We start from the raw sequence: 22,639 nt of genomic DNA, 5'->3' as shown, positions 1-22,639 counted from the left end.
GGATTGGGGGTACGGGAGGGGAATGGGGGAGAGGGACTGGAAGGGGAGGATGGTGGGGGGGGGGAAGGCTGTGGCTGGGATGTAAAATAAATAGATGAATTAAACAAAACAAAACAGAGTTTTCGGTGCCAGTTGGTCAAGTACTGCCACATAAAGACGAGGACCCGAGTATGGACTCTCAGAACCTACATAACAATCTGAGTGCAGCAGTGTGTGCATGTAATCCCAGAACCGGAAAGCCAAGAGACGGAGATCTTGCTGCACTGGCTCCAGGGTTAGTGAGAGACCCTGTCTCAAAGAATAGTGGGAAGTGTTGGAGGAAGATGCCCAGTGTCAACCTCTAGTCTCTTCACACATGTGCGTACACATGTACACACACACACACACACACACACACACACACACACTTGGAATTTTTTTTTAAGTCCTAAAATTGATCACCAGACATGTTTCTTTTTAGCTATTTTCTTGGGTTATAAGAATTGATAAGAAAAATACAAGTGGAGGTCCAGAGGAAGATTTATGGACTGAAGCTCCTGCCTCAGTTTTGAAGGACAGCAAGAGTCAGGTTATTTTGTCCCAACAGTGGGATATGTTGATTTCTTAAAACAGACCAAACACATGGCCAGTCTTGGGAGGACAGCGCTGGCTTTGTTTCTAGTAGAAAGTCTTGAGCTCTCTGTCGGAGCCAAGGAAGTGGTCTTGAGAGTGAGGCCCCTGGCCATATGTTCCACCAGGATATCTGGTGTTAAACCACACAGCCCCACAGTTAACACCCTTGTGACTTCAGACCTAGTGAGTGCTTCTTTAGAAGTCACATGACTTTAGAAGGGACCCCTGCTGAGACATCTGCGGTTCTTTTTCCCAGATCTCAGAGAGCACCAGGGTTTTATCATTTTCAGTAACAGCAATGAGATACCAGGCTTCTGGTTTGGGTGAATAGTTTTCTTCTCACTTTTTTTTTTTTTAAAGTCACACTTGCACCAAGTGAAAAAGGAGACATTGTCAATTCTGTTTCTATATAACTGTCATCATAGTTTCTCAATTTTTTTGGCTTTTAATTGCTTGATAAGGTGTGATTCATGTACCATTACTCCTCTCATTTAAGGCATCCTTCCAGAGTTATATAGTCACCATTATAATCTAACTGTAAGACATTTCCCCCAAGAACCTTTTTATCAATTAACTGTGGCCCCATCAGGGTCTCTCTAATCGACTTTCTGTCTCCATAGATTTCTCTGTTCTGGGCATTTCAGGTAAGTGCAATCATATAATAGAAAAGAGTTCTTTTTTTTCCGCAACTAATTATTTTCACTTAGCACAATGCTTTTGAGAGTTCACATTGTAATGCCTGTAATAATGTATTTTATTTCTTCTTATTGCCAATAATATTTCACTCTATAGGTAAGCTACACTTTATTTATTTATTCATTAGTTGATGGATACATGGCTTATTTCTACTCTTGAGCGACTGAACACTTAACATATAATTTTTAAATGTGAACTCCTCTTTCCACATTTTTGGGGTCTGTACCCTACTAGTGCCATTACTGAGTAACTGAGTGATTGCATAGTAACTGTGGGTTTACCTTTCTTCTAAGGAACTTTAATGAAAAGGAGGCACCGTATCAGACTTTCCCCAGTAATCTACAAGGGCTCTAATTTATCTGCATCATTGCCAATATTGTCACTACTTTGCTAATTTCTTTTTCAGTCTTTGTGGTTTTGATTGACATTTCTCCAGTGACTAATGATGATGAACTTGTCATGTGTCATTCATATGTCTTTGCTGAGATGTCTATTTACATCCTTTGCCTATTTTTAAATTGTTGTCTTTTTTATTAATGAAGACTAAGCTTTAAATATTCCAAATACAAGTCTCTCATAGCATGTAGGATTTGCAAATATTTTCTCTATATCTGTGGCTATCTCCCCCCACCTCTTTTTTTTTTTTTCTTTTGAGACAGGGTTTCTTTGTGTAGTTTTGGTGCCTGTCCTGGATCTTGCTCTGTAGCCCAGGCTGGCCTTGAACTCACAGAGATCTGTCTGGCTCTGCCTCCCAAGTGCTGGGATTAAAGACATGCACCACAACTGCCCAGCCTCTTCCCTTTCTTGATGCTGCATTTTGGAGCATGAAATTTTAAGTTTTGGTAAAGCTCCACTTACCTACCAGCCCTCTTCATCACTTGCATCTTGGATGCCATATTTAAAAAGTCATCCACTAACCCAAGATTGGAGGGGCTTCCATCTGTATTTCCTTCCTTCCTTCCTTCCTTCCTTCCTTCCTTCCTTCCTTCCTTCCTTCCTTCCTTCCTTCCTTCCTTCCTTCCCTCCCTCCCTCCCTCCCTCCCTCCCCCCCTCTTTCTTTCTTTCTTTCTTTCTTTCTTTCTTTCTTTCTTTCTTTCTTTCTTTCTTTCTTTCTTTCTTTCTTTCTTTCTTTCTTTCTTTCTTTCTCTCTCTCTCTCTCTCTCTCTCTCTCTCTCTCTCTCTCTCTCTCTCTCTCTCTCTCTTTCTTCCTTTAAGATAGGGTTTCTCTGAATAGCCCTGGCTGTCCCGGAACTCTCTTTGTAGACCAAGCTGGCCTCGACCTCACAGAACTCCATCTGCCTCTGCCTCCCAAGTGCCGGGATCAAAGTCATGCCACCACTATCCAGCCTGGTCTACATTTTCTTGAGTATTGTCTTCTGCTTTGTTCTAATATTCAGACTCATTTTTGAATGTTTTTTGTTATAGTTTGAGTTAACTGTTTTACAAATATTTATTTTATTTTATTTATTTATTTATTTATTTATTTTTCTTTTTTGGTTTTTCGAGACAGGGTTTCTCTGTGTAGCTTTGCGCCTTTCCTGGAGCTCACTTGGTAGCCCAGGCTGGCCTTGAACTCACAGAGATCCACCTGGCTCTGCCTCCCGAGTGCTGGGATTAAAGGCGTGCGCCACCAACGCCCGGTGCTTTATTTTATTTTTTAATGTGTATGTCGGTGTATCTAGAAGAGGACATTGGGTCTTCTGGAACTGGAGGTGGGTGGGAGATGCCGAGCACTGGACTCATCCTCTGTAAGAGCAGTGTGTGCTGCTGATTGCTGTGTCCTTTTCCCAGCCCCTAGTTTTAGTGACATTTTGTGTGTGGTTGAGGTAGGGGTCATTTTCAACTTTTGTATGTGAATATTCAGTTATCCCAGCATTAATTTGTTCAACCATTTTTCCCTGACAGGGTTGTTTTTACTTCTTGTTGAATATCATTTGACCATAACTATTGGGGTTTGTTTCTGAGATCTCAGTTCTACAAAATGCATGGATAGGTCTGTTCTTACGTTAGTCCCTCTTGTCTTGGTTACTATAGCTTTGTAACCTTTTGAAACTGAAAAGCGTTGTCCATGTCCATATATATCACTCGGAACACACTGATCTCATCTGAAATAGAAAAATGTGAGTTCACTATCTTTGTCCTAACAGTTCTTTCCCAGATGGTTTTGACAATGAGATACAAATTTCAAAACTTGGGGGTGCAGCTTTTCTTTCCATTCCTGTGAACATTTAATGTATTCCACTCTGAGGGAGCCTACTGCAATATTCCAAACCAGTGGACCTCAATGTGTGATTTGTGAGCTTGTAAGGCACCCCGAGATCCTTCAGGGGTCTGTGAGGTCACCCCCCCCCGCCGTGTGTGTGTGTGTGTGTGTGTGTGTGTGTGTGTGTGTGTGTGTGTGTGTGTACTCACTCGAGCATGTGGAGGTCTGAGGTAGATAGTAGGAATCTTCAACTGTTCTTCCACTTTAGTCATTGAGGCAGGATCTCTCAATGAAATCCAGAAGTCTCTGCTATGGTTAGTCTTGCTAACCAGTTTGCTCTAGGGAGTCCCTGTCTCCATCTTTTCGAGCTGGACTTACAAGTGGGCTGTGTTGCCCACCTGGCATCTATGAGAATTTCTGGCACCAGAACTTGGGTCCTTAAGCCTGTGCTACACGCTCTTTAACCACTGAGCAATCTCTCCAGCTTCCAAACTATTTCCATAACAATAACTGGGATGCTTGCCTTTGGCTCTTATGTTGACATTGGTGCTGATCAAAATTCCAGGGCTTTAGAACACACAGTGCAGTTACACCAAGCTGCTCCAGGAGTACCGTGTTCTTCAATGTCAGGAACTCTCAGGAAACACACACAAAAAAGCAAATTCACTCAAGAATGTCCTTGCTTCAGCAGTAGAAGCACTAAGATGTTTTAGCTTTTGGGACAGCCCTGTAGTGAATGCCTGTTCGGTATTATATGCAAGGGGGATATTACACAGTGTGAGTGAAGTAGCCTGCCTCTTTAAAGAGAGCAGTTTTGACCGTTTCCGTAGCCAATGATTAAAACTAGAACTTTAATATGAAAGACGGTTTGGAAAACTCAGGTCTGTGATTCAGGACTTTAACATCTTTGTATCCCTCAAAGACTCCCGATGGAATGGTAGAGGAATTAATAAACATGACCTTTAATTTCAGGTAGGGAAAACTTTGGAAACTATGCAGAGCTCAGTGAATTGATATATTCCAAAATGTCAGTGCATGTTTCTACATGAATTTGAATGTACAGATCTGCTCCTGTGTAGCAGAGTAGTGAATTGACTATTAGGGAAAGTGATTGAAATCATATTGATTAAACGGTCACCCAAGTAATTGACTGAATGTGTGTATGTGTCAGATAGGGTGTCAGATTTCAGGGGCAAGAAGCAAAAGTGATAACACAAACTTAGCATCACCGTTATGGACCTTGGCTCCTAGGAAGTTAGAAGTTTTATAGATAGGTAAGAATTTTAATTTGTTAAGCATCTTGAAAGAAAGCAGTCGAGTGCTAGAATGGAGAATAATAGGGGAGGGTGTGGGGGGGAAAGGGTGCCCAGAACAGGATTTGCTGAGCATTTGCCTGCAGGATGTGAAGAAACTCGTTTGTAGGTGAGTGTATGCCTGTGGGGCTGAGAAGTCATGTGTGTATGGTGGATGTGTGTGTGGGATTGCAAAAGCCCACATCGGGGTGGAGCCTGGTGTGTGTGAGGAGGTGAATGACTGCCTGGCCTCTTTTGGGGATGACTGAGATTGGAAGATACTCCTGGACACATTCTCACTGGCAGTTCAAGGGAAATGGGGCCCAGGAACTTGAATGATCTCTTCCGAGCTCTATGGAGAGTCAGGGGTGGAGGCAGTCAGGACTTCTGGGGCAAGTCTGTGGTTTCTCACTCTCCCATCCCAGGCTGCAGAGACAAGGTGTGTTTTTAGCTAGTTTCTGATGGATCAAGTACAGATAACCTTACACTCCACCCTTTCTGCTTAGTGGAAACCAAACTCAGACCAAAGGGTCTTGCATGTAACTTGCCTTCTTTTAACTTGTTCTCATTGGATATTCACAGGGATGTCTACTGCTCTGTTTACCTAAGAAGGAATTTTGCCCAAGGAGGGAAAGAGAAGGAAAGCTGGCCCTTATTATTAGGTCTCTTTTAAGGATTCTCTCCTATAGAGCTTCAGAGAACCTTAGGGAAACGCTGTTATTGCCACCTCACTATCTTTTTCAAAATCCCGAGGGGGAAACTGATCTTGGATAACCTGTATGTTACAGGGTTACATGAAAGCAGGTGCGCATGCCCAGCACAGTGCCTGGCACACACTCGGCAAATGAGGTCTTGTTGCTTGGGCTGCAAGGCATCTCCTCCTCCATCACTTACAGTTTGACTTTTGACTGGGAAATAAGACTACGTAAGTGCTATCAAGGAACGGGGTTGTTTTCAGATAACTGAGGCTTCTGAAGTACACCAGGCTTCAGCTTTCCCCATGTAGTGGCCGAACTAGACCACCGGGCTTCCTGGGAGTGTTCCAAAGTCGCCATTTTGACTACTTGGCATCCTTTGGGCACGGGCTTTACAAGTTTCTGCGTTTCAGCGAGCGAAGTTGTTCTGTCCTCTGGAGAGTGAAGAGACACTCTTCAGTGTGAAGAGATGCTGTGCTCAAGATCTGCTGTTTCCGGATCAGAGCCTGGATCTGTCCTCTGTGGAGAGGCTGAATAAAGCCCTTGCCTTCCATGCTGCATTTGAGTCGGGCAGTTACAAAATATATTTTCATGCTCCTCACCACATTTCATCTACGTTCAATCAATAGCCATGTTCTTTTCAGCTTTTTTTATTCAACAATGTTATGAGCATTTTTGTTAGCTCTACTTAATTAAAATGTCAACCAGAGATTCATTTAAAATATATGAAATTGTAGGAGGCATGGAGGTCCTTGTGCTCACAGACAGGCACTAGGGGGAAGTGGAATGTTAGCACACGAGATTGTTCCTTCAAGGGAAGGAACAGTATACGTGGTGTCTGTCCAGAAGGCTGACAGCAGACATGCCTTCTAGCCTGGTGGCCTTTGCCCTCTTGTGCTATCTGTGCAGCCAGAGACCACACTGGACCCTCCCCAAGACCCTTGTCATCAGCTTATTTTTCCCAGTCAATGCATTGAACCCATCTCTCTGGAACACGTCACATGTACTTTTCAAAAAGTTTTGAGGTAGTCACATCCAATATTTATTTAGTTTACATTGTTCCTCAAGGAGATTTATGTTTGCTTTATTGTGCACATGGAACTGAGTTACTTATCACCAGGAAAGTTGTCACCAAGTTGTGATGTGCTTAAATATCCCTGAAATAAACTACTCAGGGCCAGACTCCTGAAGTTTGAACCACCACCAGCCATGTAGTCGTGTTGAACTGAACTGCCTTCCTATTTCATAAATAGGAAGAAGAAAATCAATGTGGATGAGGAAGTGGTGTAGCTGTATTAGCTTTGTATGACTACAGAAAAATACCCAAGGCAACTCACTTTATACCAAGAAAAGCTTTATTGAACTCGGTTTTTGGGGGTTCAGAGTTCAGGATCAAATGCAGCCATTTTTTTAGTCTCTAGCGAGAGCGGGATATAGCATGGCAGGAGCACATGTAGCATCTGGTCGTCGCATGTTAAATAAAAGCGGGTGGGATGGGGAAGGGTGGAGATGGGGGAGACGCGAGGGGGACACACTGGCTGACTGGGAGATCCACAGTCCTTTTCAAGGGGGCCTGGAGTGTTTTCCACTTTCATTTCATAAATAGCTTCTGCTTCTGCTGTCTGTGCGTCTTGACTGAATCTGTACCTTCAAGGAGACAAGAAGCAAGGCAAGCCTTACTGGTGAGAATGAGGGAGAGCGAGGGCTCCTTTACTCTGTGTTTACACTTCACAGTCCGAGGGGGAGCATTGTTGGGCTGTCGCTGAAACTGTGCCCTTTGTGTCTCATTTTCCTACTCCAACGCTAGTTTGTTCCCATTTCCCTGGGGCACCGTCTTAGTCAATCAAGACTGCTTCTGCAAGGGTTCGATTCTGGAGGCCCCATCGGAAACAAGGCCAAGCTGAAAACCTGCGGATCTTAGCAGACACAGAAGGACAGGTATGTGGTGGCATTGTCGCACTGTGGATGAACCTCACAAGTGTAATGTCCCACAAAGAATCAGTTCACACTGCAGGGGTGGGTGTATAAAGACAGCAGCATGCACTGCAGGGGTGAGTACATAAAGACAGCAGCATGCACTGCAGGGGTGGGTACATAAAGACAGCATGCACTGCAGGGGTGGGTGTATAAAGACAGCAGCATGCACTGCAGGGGTGGGTGTATAAAGACAGCAGCATGCACTGCAGGGGTGGGTGTATAAAGACAGCATGCACTGCAGGGGTGGGTACATAAAGACAGCATGCACTGCAGGGGTGGGTGTATAAAGACAGCAGCATGCACTGCAGGGGTGGGTGTATAAAGACAGCAGCATGCACTGCAGGGGTGGGTGTATAAAGACAGCAGCATGCGCTGCAGGGGTGGGTGTATAAAGACAGCAGCATGCGCTGCAGGGGTGGGTGTATAAAGACAACCATCACCAACGCTTAGGCGAAGCTCTACTCTGATGTTAGAAGTGGGGGTCAGAGTTACTCTTTGGGTAAAGGTGATTAGCTGTTCAGAGAGCCTGCTAGGTAGTCCTTCGTTAACATGGCAGCAGTTAAGCTTCATTACATTCATTTATTGCACATGTAGATACTGAAAATTACACCAGTCCCCGTCTTCATGGGACTTAGGCACTAGTGGGAAGAGACATTGTCACCAAGGTAATATGTACATAACAGATTAGGAAAACACACACACACTCACACACACACACACACACACACACACACACACACACACACACACACACACACACACACACGGCAGCGAATGTGTCCCAGGGGTGAGGTGTGCACTGACGCCACAGTGTTTTGAAGGAGGCTGGGTATGCTAAGACACAGAGGCAGCTATCTAGGGGAGTTTCCTAGAAACAGAAAAACCAGAGCTGAAACAGCTTTAAGAGGGAAGATCTGGGGGCAGGGGAGGGGGCTGCTTGATGTTCAAGTGGGGCTGGGAAGTGCCTGGATTTCGGTGGGGGGAGGTAGAGGGAGAGAGTGCAGAGAAAGACAGCTGTAATTGGGGGGCTTTTGGAGGATGGTGTGGGGACCTAGCTCAGCGGAAACTTCCTGAGTGACCCTAGTGAGGACTCCTAGTAATGGAGGACACCGAGTCCAAACTGGCCCTCTTTTGTAGCCAGGCAAGGCTTCCAGTGGTGGGTCTGGGTGACATTCTGTTCAGGTGTTGGCCAAGGAGGTCCCATGGAGATCTCTAAACAGCCCAGGCTGGTGCTAGGGCAGAAGGTCGCCCTCTGAAAACTGACAGCAGGAGGTAGGAGGGTGGGAGGGGGCGGGGCGGCATTTTCAGTGGCCCCTCCCACTCAGCTCATTAAACAGAGAGAGGTTGAGCTGGTGCAGGCATGAACTTCACTCCTACATTCTAGTCTCTTTGGTGTGGTAAGGTAATCTGCAGGCTATGGGAAGAGCAACCCCAACACCAACCCAGCCACAAAACTCTCCATCTACAATCTGTTCTTCCTGCAAGATGTGCTGGGGCAATGGTGTCCCAGAACATGTGGGGAGTGGCCAACCAATGTTTGGTTTCACCCCACTAGAGGGAGCCCATGATTTAAACTGCCTAGATGACTAGGAACAGGAGACTGGATAGCCCAGAGACCTCAGGTAGAACCAAACAGGACTGGCAATAAAATAAAATGAAACGAAATATAAAATCAATAAAATGATTCCTAATGATATTCTGCTATATTCATAAATTGGTGCCTTGGCCAGTCATCATCAGAGAGGCTTCCTCTGGCAGCAGATGGGAGCGGGTGCAGAGACCCACAGCCAGACATTATGTGGAGAGAGAGAGAGAGAGAGTTTAAATTAGAGGTCTCCATCAGGTCCCTCCCCTCAGAGATTGGGGAACTTCATGGAAGAGGGAGAGGAAAGTTTGTAGGAGTCAGTGGGGCTGGAGGACACCAGGAGAACATGGCCCACGGAATCAACTAAGCGGGGCTCATATGGGTTCACAGAGACTGAAGGGGGAAGCATGGGGACTTGCATGGGCCTGCATCAGGTCCTCTGAGTATATGTTATGGCTGTTAGCTTGTTTTTTTGTGGGACTCCTAACAGTGGGAGTGGGTGTGTCTCTGACTCTTTTGCCTGCTCTTGAGACTCTTTTCCTCTTATTGGGTTGCCTTGTCCAACCTCAACCTGAGGGCGTTTGCTTTGTCTTATTGTATCTTGGTTTGTCCTGTGCTGTTGTCTCTTGGAGGCCTGCTCTTTTTTGAAGAGGATATGGAGAGGGAGTGGATCTGGGGGAGAGGGGAGGTGGGAAGGAGCTGGGAGGAATGGAGGGAGGGGATACTCTGGTTGGGTGTATTGTATGAGAGAAGAATCTATTTTTAATAATAAAAAATTTCACACACACATTCTAAGGGCCACAGGTATTTATTTGGGGACTGTATTTGGGAGGGCAAAGACTATTTTGACTTTCTCTAGATTGGCTTCTTTTAAGCAGCACACAAGAAAACATCAGCCTATACTTTGTGAATAAAGCAAAGTGATTCTTGAACCGAGGACATCTTCTCAGGGCTCTCTCTTGCCACAGAAGTAGTTAAATGAGAAATGGCAGCCTTAATGATCTACAGAGAGATGCAAGCAGGTGGCTGGTGATCAAGTCAGATAGGCCATGGCTGGTGCGGTTAGGAAGAAGTGCTTCTTGAGATATGTGAAGTTTCAGACCCCTTTGCTTGATCTCTACCAGTGGTAACCTCAGGGGTCTGCTTCCACGGACCGGTGTCACATGGCCCCTGCAATGGTTTTTTGTATCCAGTTGAGATATTTGTTTGTAAGGAGAATGTAGACACCAGGCTTTTTGGAGTCACCACATTTCCCAAAGGAAGTGACACCCCTGAAAATGTTATCACATATCAGAGGGCTTCCAGAATCCCCCTGGAACAGAAAGACATGTGTTATGAGTATGCTGCTTTTCCAAGATACTTACTAATCATTTTATCCATCCATCCATCCATCCATCCATCCATCCATCCATCCATCCATCCATCCACCCATCCATCCATCCATTCATCCACCCACCCCCACGCCCCCACCACCCACCCACCCATCCATCCATCCATCCATCCATCCATCCACCCATCCATCTATCCATCCATCCATCCATCCATCCACCCACCCACCCACCCATCCATCCACCCACCCACCCATCCATTCATCCACCCACCCACCCATCCATTCATCCATCCACCCACCCACCCATCCATCCACCCACCCATCCATCCATCTACCCACCCACCCACCCACCAACCCACCCATCCATCTCTCCCTCCCTTCATCCCTTTTCTCTTTCCTGATTTAAAAGCAAATTTTAAATCTCCTTTAACTAGAAATAATCAGGTGATGATAAAGAAGACCCAGAAAGACAAATAGCCCATTTTTCTTAGATGCAGAAACTAGATTAAAAATTGAGAATGAGAGGTTGAGTCAGGAGAATTACTGTGAGTTCTAGGCCAGCCTGGGCTACAATGTAAGTTTCTGTCTCAAAACCCAAAACTAAATCAAAGGGACGACACGATATGACAGTAAGTTGAGGAGAGTTTGGAAGAGGAAGGGGACTGGCAGGCAGATGGGGGAGGACAGAGAGGGTAACACAGTATGTGTGACTAGTACACGGTGTGGGGTGTGTGTGTGTGTGTGTGTGTGTGTGTGTGTGAATGAAAATTCCATGATGAAACCCATTATTCTTCACACTGCATGTACTCGAACATGCAGTGTGAACTGAATGAGAAAATGAATCAAGTAGAAGAGGTTCTCAAAATGAAAAACAACCTAAAAATCTCCACCACTTCCTAGACCTTAGCATCTGTGTATGGGCTTTTTAGTTTATGGGTGTCTATGTTTTCCAGGTGTTCACCTCTTTCGAAAAGGCAGTTCTGGGGCTGTAGAGACGGTTCAGAGGTTAACAGCACTGGCTGCTTTTCCAGAGGTCCTGAGTTCAGTTCCCAGCACCCACATGGTGGCTCACAACCATCTGTAATTTGATCTGGTGCCCTCTTCTGGCATGTAAGCAGAACACTGTATATATAATAAATTAATTTTTAAAAAAACAGGCATATCTGCAGCAGTGAAGAATCATTTCTATCAGTAAGACAGGAGAGAATACAAGTCTCCTTTCATTGACCTGTGTCCTCTTTTAAAATTGAACAATAATTATTAATAAATAATTATGATTAATAAATAATTATTAATAGTTATTAATAATTATCTCTCTGTCTCTATATATGTATGTATGTATGCTCATGTGCCACAAGGTGGAGGTCAGGATAACTTGTGAGAGTTGATTCTATCCTATGTGGAATCTGGGGATGAAATTCAGACTTGGCAGCAAGCACCTTTAAATGCTGATCTACATTGCTGTCCCTTTTTTTTGTTTGTTTGTTTTTCGAGACAGGGTTTCTCTGTGTAGCTTTGAAGTCTGATCTGGAACTTGCTTTGTAGACTAGGCTGGCCTTGAACTCACAGAGATCTGCCTGCCTCTGCCTCCCAAGTGCTGGGATTAAAGGCGTGTGCCATCACCGCCCGGCTCTGCCGTCCCTTTAAAAAATTAAAAAAAAAAAAGTTTATGTGTTTTCTCTCCTGGTCAGTCTGTCAGGGGAAGACATATGTTGGGGCAGTTAAAAAGCTTGAGATGGGGTCCCAAATATGCCCTTCTCCAAGGAGGATACTAGCTAAGTCACCTCAGACGGAAGAGCACATTTGATATCTCAAACAATTTTTAGGTTATTTTTTTTTCCTCCAGGAATTTGTGAGTTCTCATTTCACCTTATTTCTGGCCATGTACTGGAAATGACCATTAGAAAATAGAGACCACTCCCTGAGGGGGTCTGCCCAGGGATGGAGAATGGTGCCACCACTGTAGGGACAAGCGGGGTCCTTAGACACAAAAGGGAATGACAGCTGTTCATCTCTAAACCCTTCATTGCCCAGAGTCAAAGGATGCTTAGACATTTTAATTTACATACGCTGCATGAATCGTCTTCGCCTTGCCTGCCGCCGGCACAGAGCATGCTGTTGTCCACCAACTGCTTGAAATTGTAATGCGCTGGATTGTTGCAGACTCTCCGGTCAATCACAGTGACGTTGACTTCTCTCAGGATGTTGGAAACTTTGCAAGAATCTCTTTTGGTGCTCCCCCATCCAGCCACACGACACTTGGTGTGGGGTTTCACATCCTCTCCTCTTTTGGGGAGGCGAAGGATTCCCACAGCTTTGGTTATAGCTGCTTTACCATCCAGCTGAAAACACAGAGTTGTTTATGGCCTCATGCACATGGGCGGGCAGAGGAAGAAATGCAACCTGAAGTGTGACCAAGGGAGTTGTGTGAATACGAAGGGGTGGGAGTGGAGCTGCTTCACACCATCCGGGAAGCAAGGCAGGAGTTAGCATAGGAACGAGAGGCGACCCAGGGAAGGCCAGGGCTGGTGGTCTCTAGGAAAACAGTGGGAGAGGTTAGGCTGGAAGTATGGGGACAAGGAAGGTGAGGGTCCTGTAGAGGCAAACGGAGTACCATGGTTCTCTCTTTACCCCCGGTGGTGAGGATGCAGAAGCCCTGGGCTCAGTCTCATTCTTGCTTATGAAGTTCACCATCAACCCATCTGCAGCTTTGTGAGACACGGTGGGCTACTCTTGCCTCACTCTCTTCTGGTCCTGTCTTCTTCATCCTACATTCTACGTCACTCTTGATGTGTCTGGTCACGTCACCCTCCTGCTTAAAACACTCCCCTATAACACTCAAATTCTGCCGAGGCTTACAAACTCCATCTTTGTCTCTGTGTCCATTTTACCCCTCCACTTCAAATCTCATCCTAACTCCTTTCTCTCCTCTTCCTCCAAGCTATTCTATTTTACACATGCTGTTCTTCCCATCTAGAGAGCCCCTTCCTCCCTTTTTCCTGGTACCCAGCTGGATTCTTTGACCACCTGCTCCTCCCTGGTGCTCCCATGTTATCTTGGTCGTGGATAAGCAGAACACTGTCAGTTCAGAGTCAGTAGTTTATCCGTCTGCCTCTCTCTAGACTGAACACTTGTAGGGGAAGTCCCATTCACAACTTCTCTTCTGTAGAAGAGGTAGGCAGACTGCACTAACCATTGAGCAGTGGCCTCCATCCTCCTGGTAGTTCTTAGCTCCCTCACAGACTGTCAGTACCAGACAAGGTGAGCCCGATGAAGGGAACAAGCACAGGATGGCTCTGTGGCCAAGTGTGAGTAGGGACAAAACTGATGCCATTGTCCACAACCCCAAAAGGACCAAACACCATTGGCTAAAATTCGCGATGGATATGTCCTTACAATCACAACATTGGCTCTTTGCCTTCTGCTTCCCAGGTAAGTAAAACTGTGAAGATGCTTCATCACAGAACTAGCCCGCTTGCTGACAACACCCCCTTCAGAGCAGATCCAGTTCCTCGGTGCTCTACCAGACTGCCAGGCAGAGCTTGAATCCTACAAGAGGGCTCCCTGCATGTCCTCTCACTGAGTCTACCCCAGCAGTTTCCCAGAGTGGCCATCTCCCCTGCTGAGCGCGTGCCAGTCAGCACAGACACGTGTGACTCTGGGGGAGTTCTGGTGGCCTTTGGTCAATGAGCAGCCACATTGTAAACTGCCTGGTCCTGCAAGAATTTGGGAGAAACAGTTGAGCTGAACGGGAAGGAACACCAGGGGTGAAGGGCTGGATCCTTGCCCTACTGAGGAACCTCACGCTTGGAGTCCATCTTGTGAGGGCTGGTTTATGGGGTGTGTGTGTGTGTGTGTGTGTGTGTGCTCACACTCATGTAGTAATTGGTTTCAGGTTACGTTACACTGTCCGTTTACTAAAAGTTATGAGAGAAAAACAAAAAATAGAAGCATATTTACCTGAAGGAGTTGAAGATCTCCTTGAAATGTCCCAGGATCGTAACATGGGTAGGAAATCGCCCTTTTAATGGAAAACATCTGTTCCAGTTTCTCTTTCTGAGATACAGAGTGAGCACCAAGAATAATTTGAGGCTTGCCTCTCCTGAAAAGAAAATCATGCAATATTTAAGTTAGAGAGTAGAATAAGCTCAGCTCCGGGTTTAATTTCCCTCAATGTTTGCAGATGGCTTCATATTTATAAACAAACACAAAATGGGGCCGGGGTTTATAGAACCCTTTTTTGGTGTTTTGGTGTCTTCTACCTAAGACTTCCACATGTGTTAGGACACAGTCATGTTGCCCATGTCTTTTCAAGGAGAAAGCAACCAGGAAGGGAGTCCCTGACTTAGAAAAACAAAACAAAACAAAACGTGAGTTGGAATGTCCTGGAGAAGGTATGGAACAGGGCTTCCCTGGACAGGCACTGAGGCCCTGGGTGGCTGGGCTGGAGGAACTGGGCTCTGCTGCAGTGAAGGAGGAGCTTCCCATTTCTTCAGCTGCTTTGGATTTGTGCGGCAAAGTCTGTCTCCTAGTGGCCTTCTGGGTTGATGACACCCAGGGGAAAGATCCAACCCAGAGGCCTAGCGAGAGGCTTGCCTTTATGTGCTCCAGGAAAATAGTGAACCTTGCTGTTGTATTCAAAATAGGAAAGGTGGTCCAAGGCATGCTTTTAGGAGCTTGAAGGAAGAGATGCTTTTACAGTGAAACTGTGAAACCAAGAATTGCACACCCATACCCAGACAAACACAGACACCCCTCCTATACACACACATGCACACACACACACACACACACACACACACACACACACACAGAGAGAGAGAGAGAGAGAGAGAGAGAGAGAGAGAGACAAACACAGACAGCCCTCCTACACACACACACACACAGACAAACACAGACAGCCCTCCATATACACGCACACACGCACACACACATGCACGCACACACCTACCACCCCTACCCCCCCACAGACCCTGCTGCCTCACATATGGACGTGAACATAGATCCACACAAAGACACCCTCACCAAACACAAATACAGAAGCAAACGGAACTAGAGCTAACTTCTAATCTAGTTTATGACCAATGACAGACGAGAAAAACTGTATCCCAACTTGTTGGGTCAACTTAGCACTAACCAGTCCTGTCAATTAACGGATTTGTCAGTGGTTAGCTTTCTTGTTTGCATAAATTGTGCTGATGTGCTTACTTGACAAACTTTATTTTGTACCACGGCATAACTTCATGTATAATTTAAAGCTGAAACTTTGGTTTAGGCAATTTGTGCCAGAATGAGCAGAGAGAATATCTGGAATTGCTTACCAACAACAGGTACCAGTTAAAGAATAGAAGTTCTACCTGATGAATATGACTTTGCCTTTAAAATAATGACTCAAACCATTAGTTTAAGCTATAGGGTATTGATATTTTTCACACAAAGAGCAGTAATTTCCTAGGATCACTCTAAAATATCACACTAAGGTGGGAAAAGACCAGTGATAGCGAATAAATGAGCTGTAACCATAGGAGACACTCAATGTGATTGATATTGATTGTGTAAAAGCTGCTTATGAACCAAACAGGGAACAAGATACTGACAGACTGTGTGGGGGTGGTTAGACCAGGTGAGTTCACTGAGTGCTGTTATTTCCCCGTCTTTTCAACTTCTAATACGGTTGATATTTAGGGTGGTATTATGCATTTCAGTCTTATTCTATATTACCTGGACCTGGTTTACGAGGCAAATATTACAATAGTGTGGAGGCCCACAAAGGTTTCCTAGTGAGATCTGAGCTTGCTTTACACAGCAGGGCTGCATTAGAGGGTTGCTTGAGCACGTGTGTGGTTACCAGGTGATTGGAAGGGTCTGCACTTGGCTGTGCTCGGGGGAGGTCTTTTGCACCATTCGTTGGCATTCCTATAAAAGGCCCTTTAGAAGAGACAGAAGGGGCTATTGATCCAAGCCCTCGTGAGGCTATCCTGTGTTTCTGATTCTCTCCTCTCTATCTTTCTACCTAATATCTATTATCCCTCTCTTCTCAAGAGTCCCCTGGGGAAAAAGTGGCGGCGGGTTCCCCCCCCCCCAGCAGGATATGACGTTGATTATGGGTCCCCACTGCTTTCTCCATTCTACACTGATTGCGGCTCTGGACTGGATGGCTGTGAGTCAGCATTGGGAGTGAGAGGAGCTGGGATGACTTACAGGTCACAGTGAGCCGCGGTCAGGACCCAGTTCTCGTTGATCAAAGCCCCTGCGCAGATTCCCAGTCCTTTGATCAGAGCCATGTAGCGTCTGGCATGAGAGGGCACCTCATTTCCTCCTATAATTCCCTTACGGGAGTCTGGAAAAACTAAGAGATCGATAGAGAGTGAAATCCTTGCTCATGTAATCATCCTTTGCCTATCCCAGGAAAGTTTGACAAAAATAAATAAATAAATAAAATTAAAAAAAAATTGCAAATTCTTAGATGTGTGTCCTGTGCCAGAAAAGAGTAGATCAAACTGCCAGGCTCTGGCTAGGGCTTGCTGCTGGAGCATGTACCCCATGGCTGTGTAACCAGCCACATGCTGCTCCATAGCATTTATTTACATTCAGCTTAGTGCTTGGCTTCTGTTTTTTGTTTGTTTTCTGAGACAGGGTCTCATGTAGCCCAGGCTAGCCTCAAACTTGTTAGGTAGCCAAGGCTAGCCTTTATCCTTCCTCTGCCTCCCAAATGCCAGGATTACAGGTATGTTACCATGTCAGGCTTGAGTTTAGCTTTAAGATTCATTGCAAGTAAACATCCCTACTTTTAATTGCCATGTGCCTAAACTGATGCTCTCTCTGTCTCTTTCTACCTCTCTCCTATTTTCTCTCTTCTTTCTACTTCTGCTTTATTACCTAATTTTTCTCATTACGGCTAAATGACAAATATGTAGAATGCTTTTCTTTGTGCATAATAATATATTGTCATGATAATAACCTATAGCCCATATTTAAACCATACATTCATTCCATAGACCCACTTGAGAGAATGGTTTGGAACCGGGAAACATATGTGTTAAATAAGCATCCTGATTCTGATGCAGGTGGTTCTCTGAGCTGCAGAGGACTGTTGATGTGTCTAGGAAAGTAGTGATTTATCCCAATTTTGATGCTGTGGCCTGTCATCACCAGCAGATGGCATTTCACAGAGAGTCATCTGATACATACATGGTAGAGACATCCCAGACCACCAAGTGGCCAGAAGCTGGAGGGACGGAGGGGAGTAGGGAAGAGTGAGTCGGCAGCATCCTTGATTGGACCACCTCCCCTCTACCTCACCCCCACCCCACACCCAGGCTTGGCTCTAGCCTCAAACCGAGTTTCTGCTACTCAGTTTGCATGGTGACTAATTCTCTATGCTCTTATTCAGAAGCAAAGATACCGAGAGCCTTCTTAAATTGTCATGGATGAAAAAATTGATTAGTAAAACATGTACTCATGTAAGTAAAAGAAAAAAAAAACCTTAGCATTTTAATGCCTGGACAGGAAAAAGTGCTTGTTGGGCTAATCTGTCTATAAAGAAATTCAGCCCACTGATTTGGTTTTCTGAGGCCAAGTTAGCCATCTTCTGGGCATGCTAGGTCTGTATTGCATACCATCATCCACTTTATAGATGTTAAGGTTGTAGGTTTTTTAAATTATTATTTTATGTGTATTAGTGTTTTTCCTGCATGCAGGTCTCTGGAGATCAGAAGAAAGCATTGGATTCCCGGGAACTGGAGTAATGATGGTAGTGAGCCACCATGTGGGTGCTGGGGACTGAACCTGGGTCCTGTGCAGGACTTAACTCTTAACGGTTCTCCGCCCTGCTCTGTTGTACTAGTCGAGGACTTCTTTTCTAATTAATCCACAATCATTCCATTTTTCCACAACTATTTTTGAGTATCTGCTGTTAAAACGGGCCCAGGAGTGGACGGAACACAGTTCTCTCCATCCGAGACCACAAGCACTAGGAAGATGGACAGGCAAGGCCGGTGCCGCATATCCTTCACAAAGGGTACAGTGCTGGGAAGTGTCTGGCCCGGCTATCAGCGAGGAGGAGCTACGGGATCTCAGAGGCAGGAGTTGCTGCATTGGTTTTTTTTTTTTTTTTTTTTTTTTTTAAAGATTTATTTATTTATTATGCATACAATGTTCTGCCTGCATGTGTCCCTGCAGGCCAGAAGAGGGCACCAGATCTCATTACAGATGGTTGTGAGCCACCATGTGGTTGCTGGGAATTGAACTCAGAACCTCTGGAAGAACAGTCAGTGCTCTTAACCTCTGAGCCATCTCTCCAGCCCTACTGCGTTTCTTTAAGGAGGTTTGAAGGTACTTAAGATTCGCTTGAGGGTAGAGGAGGTTTCTAGTCAGTTAAGTAAAAGGCAGTGCTCTGGGGATCCTGAGAAAGAAACCGACGCCCACGGAATGATGTTAAAATTGAGGTTGTTGGGGCCTGGAGAGATGGCTCAGTGGTTAAGAGCACTGACTGCTCTTCTAAATGGACCTGGGTTCAATTTCAGCACCCATATGGCAGCTAACAACCGTCTGTAACTCCAAAATCTGACACCCTCATGCAAACATACATGCAGGCAAAACACTAATGCAAATAAAAATAAATAAATTTTAAAACTGAGCTTGTTGATCCACTGCCTATAAATTCCTTTGAGGCTCAGCTTTAATATACTTTCAGACTTTAACATTTTAATTGTTAACAAAATTACATATATACGGTGTGTGTGTGTGTGTGTTTTCAAGGTCTGACTTAACCTGTTGCTATTCTTTTCATCTTTCAGGTTGGGTTTATCTCAGCTTTTGCAATTTTTTTCCTGATCCCTCTGCATAACCATATCATAAATTCTTCCTTAACAGAGTTCAAACCATCTATTCCAAATATAGGTGGGAAATGTCAGGTGATTTCATAAAGCTCAGGGTGCAGGGAGGTTAGAGTGGGCAGGAAGTCTCTTTTCTGGACATTGATGCCCCCTACAGGTGGGACACCGGGGTACTGGCCTTAAAAGCTCACACTATTCCATAGCATGTTAATAATCTGTAGTGGCAATTTTGGTAAATATATTAAAAGTAAAGGAAAAAAATTCAGAAACTCCAGTGACAGCAGTAATGGAGTATCTGTGACTCCCATTTGTATCTGACACCGCTCATAATGTTAACTACAGTGGAAGACAGGTGATATTTTTCCAGGTAGATGAGAAGGATGAAGTTTAAACACCCAAGTTCACACCACTAACCATGTCCGAGCACCGTCCTAACACAATCTCAGGAAGTGCAAACCCATATTTTCCCACAGTGAAGTACAGTCTCCTCCAGTCATGGCTTCTTACATAGTCTTTTCTTTCTTTTGGCATTTTTCTTAGAGAGTTATGAGAATCTAATAACACAAGGCCTACACATGCAATTTAACTATTTACATATGGCTTTGGGAGAGCCGTGGACGTTCTGATGTCTAAGCACGGCCTTGAATAGGTGCCTAGATCCTGTGCCAGTGTGCCAGCTCTGAAGGTGTGGATGAACCTGAAGTCAGAGCTCAAGCCCAGCGCTTCTACAAAGCAGTTGCATGTTTGGCTCATACAGTAACCTTTCTGGTCTTGGTTTCCCAAGTGTGAAATGGAGATGATTTCACAGACTCTAAGATGCTCAACGGAGCCAATGTCTGTAGACAGTTAGCATATTGCTAATTTTTATTTGTGAATTTTGTTAAGGACAGGCATTTGTTCCTGTGCATTTGTATGTATGAATGTGCATGTGTGTGCGAGTGTGGGCGTGCATGTGTGTATGTAGTCAAGATTATTTTATACTGATACTGTTATTTCCTTCATCATCCCACTACTGGGCATGAACACAGCTACAAACAAAATCTTGAAACTAAACGTTGTAAGACTTATCTGAGAGCATTTGGTTGTGCTTATATAATTGGCAGGTCAGTTAATACAGCCTGTACACCCCCACTTTAATGGCACCAGCAGTTTTCCATTTAAAGACCTTGCTTGGTAGAGTCTGAATTTTTAAGGGACACCAGGTATGGCTGATGCTTTCATGGTATCACCTTAGACACTTAGGACTTTTTTTTTTTTAAATCTGGTGTGCCTTTTAGATAGCAGAGACAAAGGGTGCATTAAAAATGACTGGTTTTTTTTTTTTAATCATTTTCTTTCCTTTTTTTAAAATATAACATTAAGCATAAATTAAACCAATATAGATTTCTATTTTCTCAGGAGCAAAAGGAAAAGGCATCCAAAGTATGTCTTACCTCCAGAGATGAGAAGGAAAAAGATGGCCTTGGGGAGAAAGGAGGCGGGAGGCACCCTGCTGTTTCCGAAATCCATCCCCATCTGGAGAGTGCTATTCCAGATGTTGGCTTCAGTAATACAGGAGACACAGCTGTTTGCCCTCTCCCCTGACCCCTCTCTCTTGTGTTATACAGAAGCTATAGGTATTTTATTACTGGAAAGTTCAGTCGTATTTTATCTGTGGTGTGGGTACTTACTTGTTTCATAAATTGAGGTTATTTCCTTTGGGGTTAGATGTGTCCTGTCCAAAAGGGCAAATGTGAAGTCATGGGACTATGTTAATTTATATAAAAAAAAGCATTAAAAAGAAAATTGTGCTTAAAAGGAAGTAATCCAATACAAATGGACTAAATAAACAGATCTATTATAGGACCCCACAATCCCACTGCTGAGTGTATATGTCCAAAGGAGATGAAATTATTATATCAAAGAGTTAATACAGGGGCCCAAGAGATGGCTCAGTGGTTGAGAGCACTTGCTGCTCTTATAAAGGATCAGATTTCAATTCCTAGTGCCCATGGGGGCAACTTACAACTGCCTGTAACTGTAGCTCCAAGGGGTCTGATGTCTTCTTCCGGCCTCCTTGGATACCCGAATGCATGTGCACATACACATGGACATATACAAATAAACATACAAACATATACTCATAAAATTAAAATCTTAAAAAAAAAAAGCCCAGAGATATTTACATGCCCATTTTTATGGTAGCACCAGTCATACATGCTATGACCGGGAATCAACCTAGGTTGCTCATCAGTGGACTAATGGTCCCTCCCGTGAAGACTCTCCATGACTGTTTTGTATAATCTGTTCTGCATATCGTTATGATAGTAGGTTCTGGTGTGTTTCAGATGGGAGAGGGTGGGTTTCTCTCTGGGATGAAGCAAAATCATGAGAACTGCAGTGAATGGGAAGGTGGGGAGAACAGGGTCCATTTAGTAGTCCCTTTGTCCAGTCAGCCAGCAGGCAAAGAGCAGATTCACTGCACAGGGCAGGATGAGAGTAATTGGTCCACACACCACAAAGAAATCAGAGGAGCACTAGGTGATGAGGGAGGAGGATATGTGGGTCCCAGGGTTGCCCTGGGATGGATGGTGCTTGTATCTAAGGACAGAGTGACGGAGCAGTTGCCGTAACCATGGCCTGACAGTTGCAAGGCAATGATGGCTTAGACTTGAAGTCATTGTATCCAGCCATAAACCAAGAACAACCAAATGGCTGGCCATAGTTGAGAAAACCCTGGAACGTGTAGCTGAGGAAACACGTGGTATTTCAACAGGAGATTGATTGATAGTGGTGGAGACTGCAGCCTTTCCTACTCTACTTGAGTCTTTTTAGAGATCATGGATCCACAAATCTGAGACTCTGAGAAAATGTGTACCACTAGTGACCTGTGGGGAGCTCTTTTGCGCTCTCTCTCTCTCTCTCTCTCTCTCTCTCTCTCTCTCTCTCTCTCTCTCTCTCTCACACACACACACACACACACCCCTAAATGAAAAGAACATATTTTAACTCTATGTAGTAAAAAGAACTTTTGCTGGGTGGTGATTACAGAAGATGAACTATTTTATTATTTATATAATTATATTTTAAATATTTTATAATAAATTGTTAAGGACAGAATTATTAATAAAGTATTAAAATACCTTTAAAGTGAATGTTAAGGATTAATTATTTTTTCTACATGGCATTTATTCTATATTGCCAGTCTTTCTTTTAGAATGTAGGCACCATCCAGGTGTTTTGGTGCGCACCTTTAATCCCAACACTTGAGAGGCAGAGGCAGGCAGATCTCTGAGTTCAAGGCCAGCCTGGTCTACACAGCAACTTCCAGGCTAGCCAAGGATACATAGTGAGACTCTGGCTTAGAAAAAAAAATCTTAAAATGTTAGTATCATCAGAGATGGGTGACATTAATGGACATTTAAACATATTT

General features: G+C 44.5%; 1 long non-coding RNA gene across 1 annotated transcript; it reads right to left on the bottom strand.

The window, feature by feature from the left end:
• Nucleotides 1-14,357: 14,357 nt before the first annotated feature.
• On the bottom strand, nucleotides 14,358-20,811 carry LOC102922078 (uncharacterized). Its single transcript, XR_013044886.1, has 3 exons — nucleotides 20,661-20,811; nucleotides 16,592-16,739; nucleotides 14,358-14,492 (listed from the first exon to the last, which is right to left on the bottom strand). It is a non-coding gene; the product is annotated as an uncharacterized LOC102922078 (long non-coding RNA).
• Nucleotides 20,812-22,639: the final 1,828 nt, after the last annotated feature.

The sequence above is a fragment of the Peromyscus maniculatus genome, chromosome 15 (genome assembly GCF_049852395.1).
Source record: "Peromyscus maniculatus bairdii isolate BWxNUB_F1_BW_parent chromosome 15, HU_Pman_BW_mat_3.1, whole genome shotgun sequence".
NCBI lineage: Eukaryota > Metazoa > Chordata > Mammalia > Rodentia > Cricetidae > Peromyscus > Peromyscus maniculatus.
The sequence above is the reverse complement of the archived record's forward strand: the minus strand, read 5'-3'. Positions and strand labels throughout refer to the sequence as shown.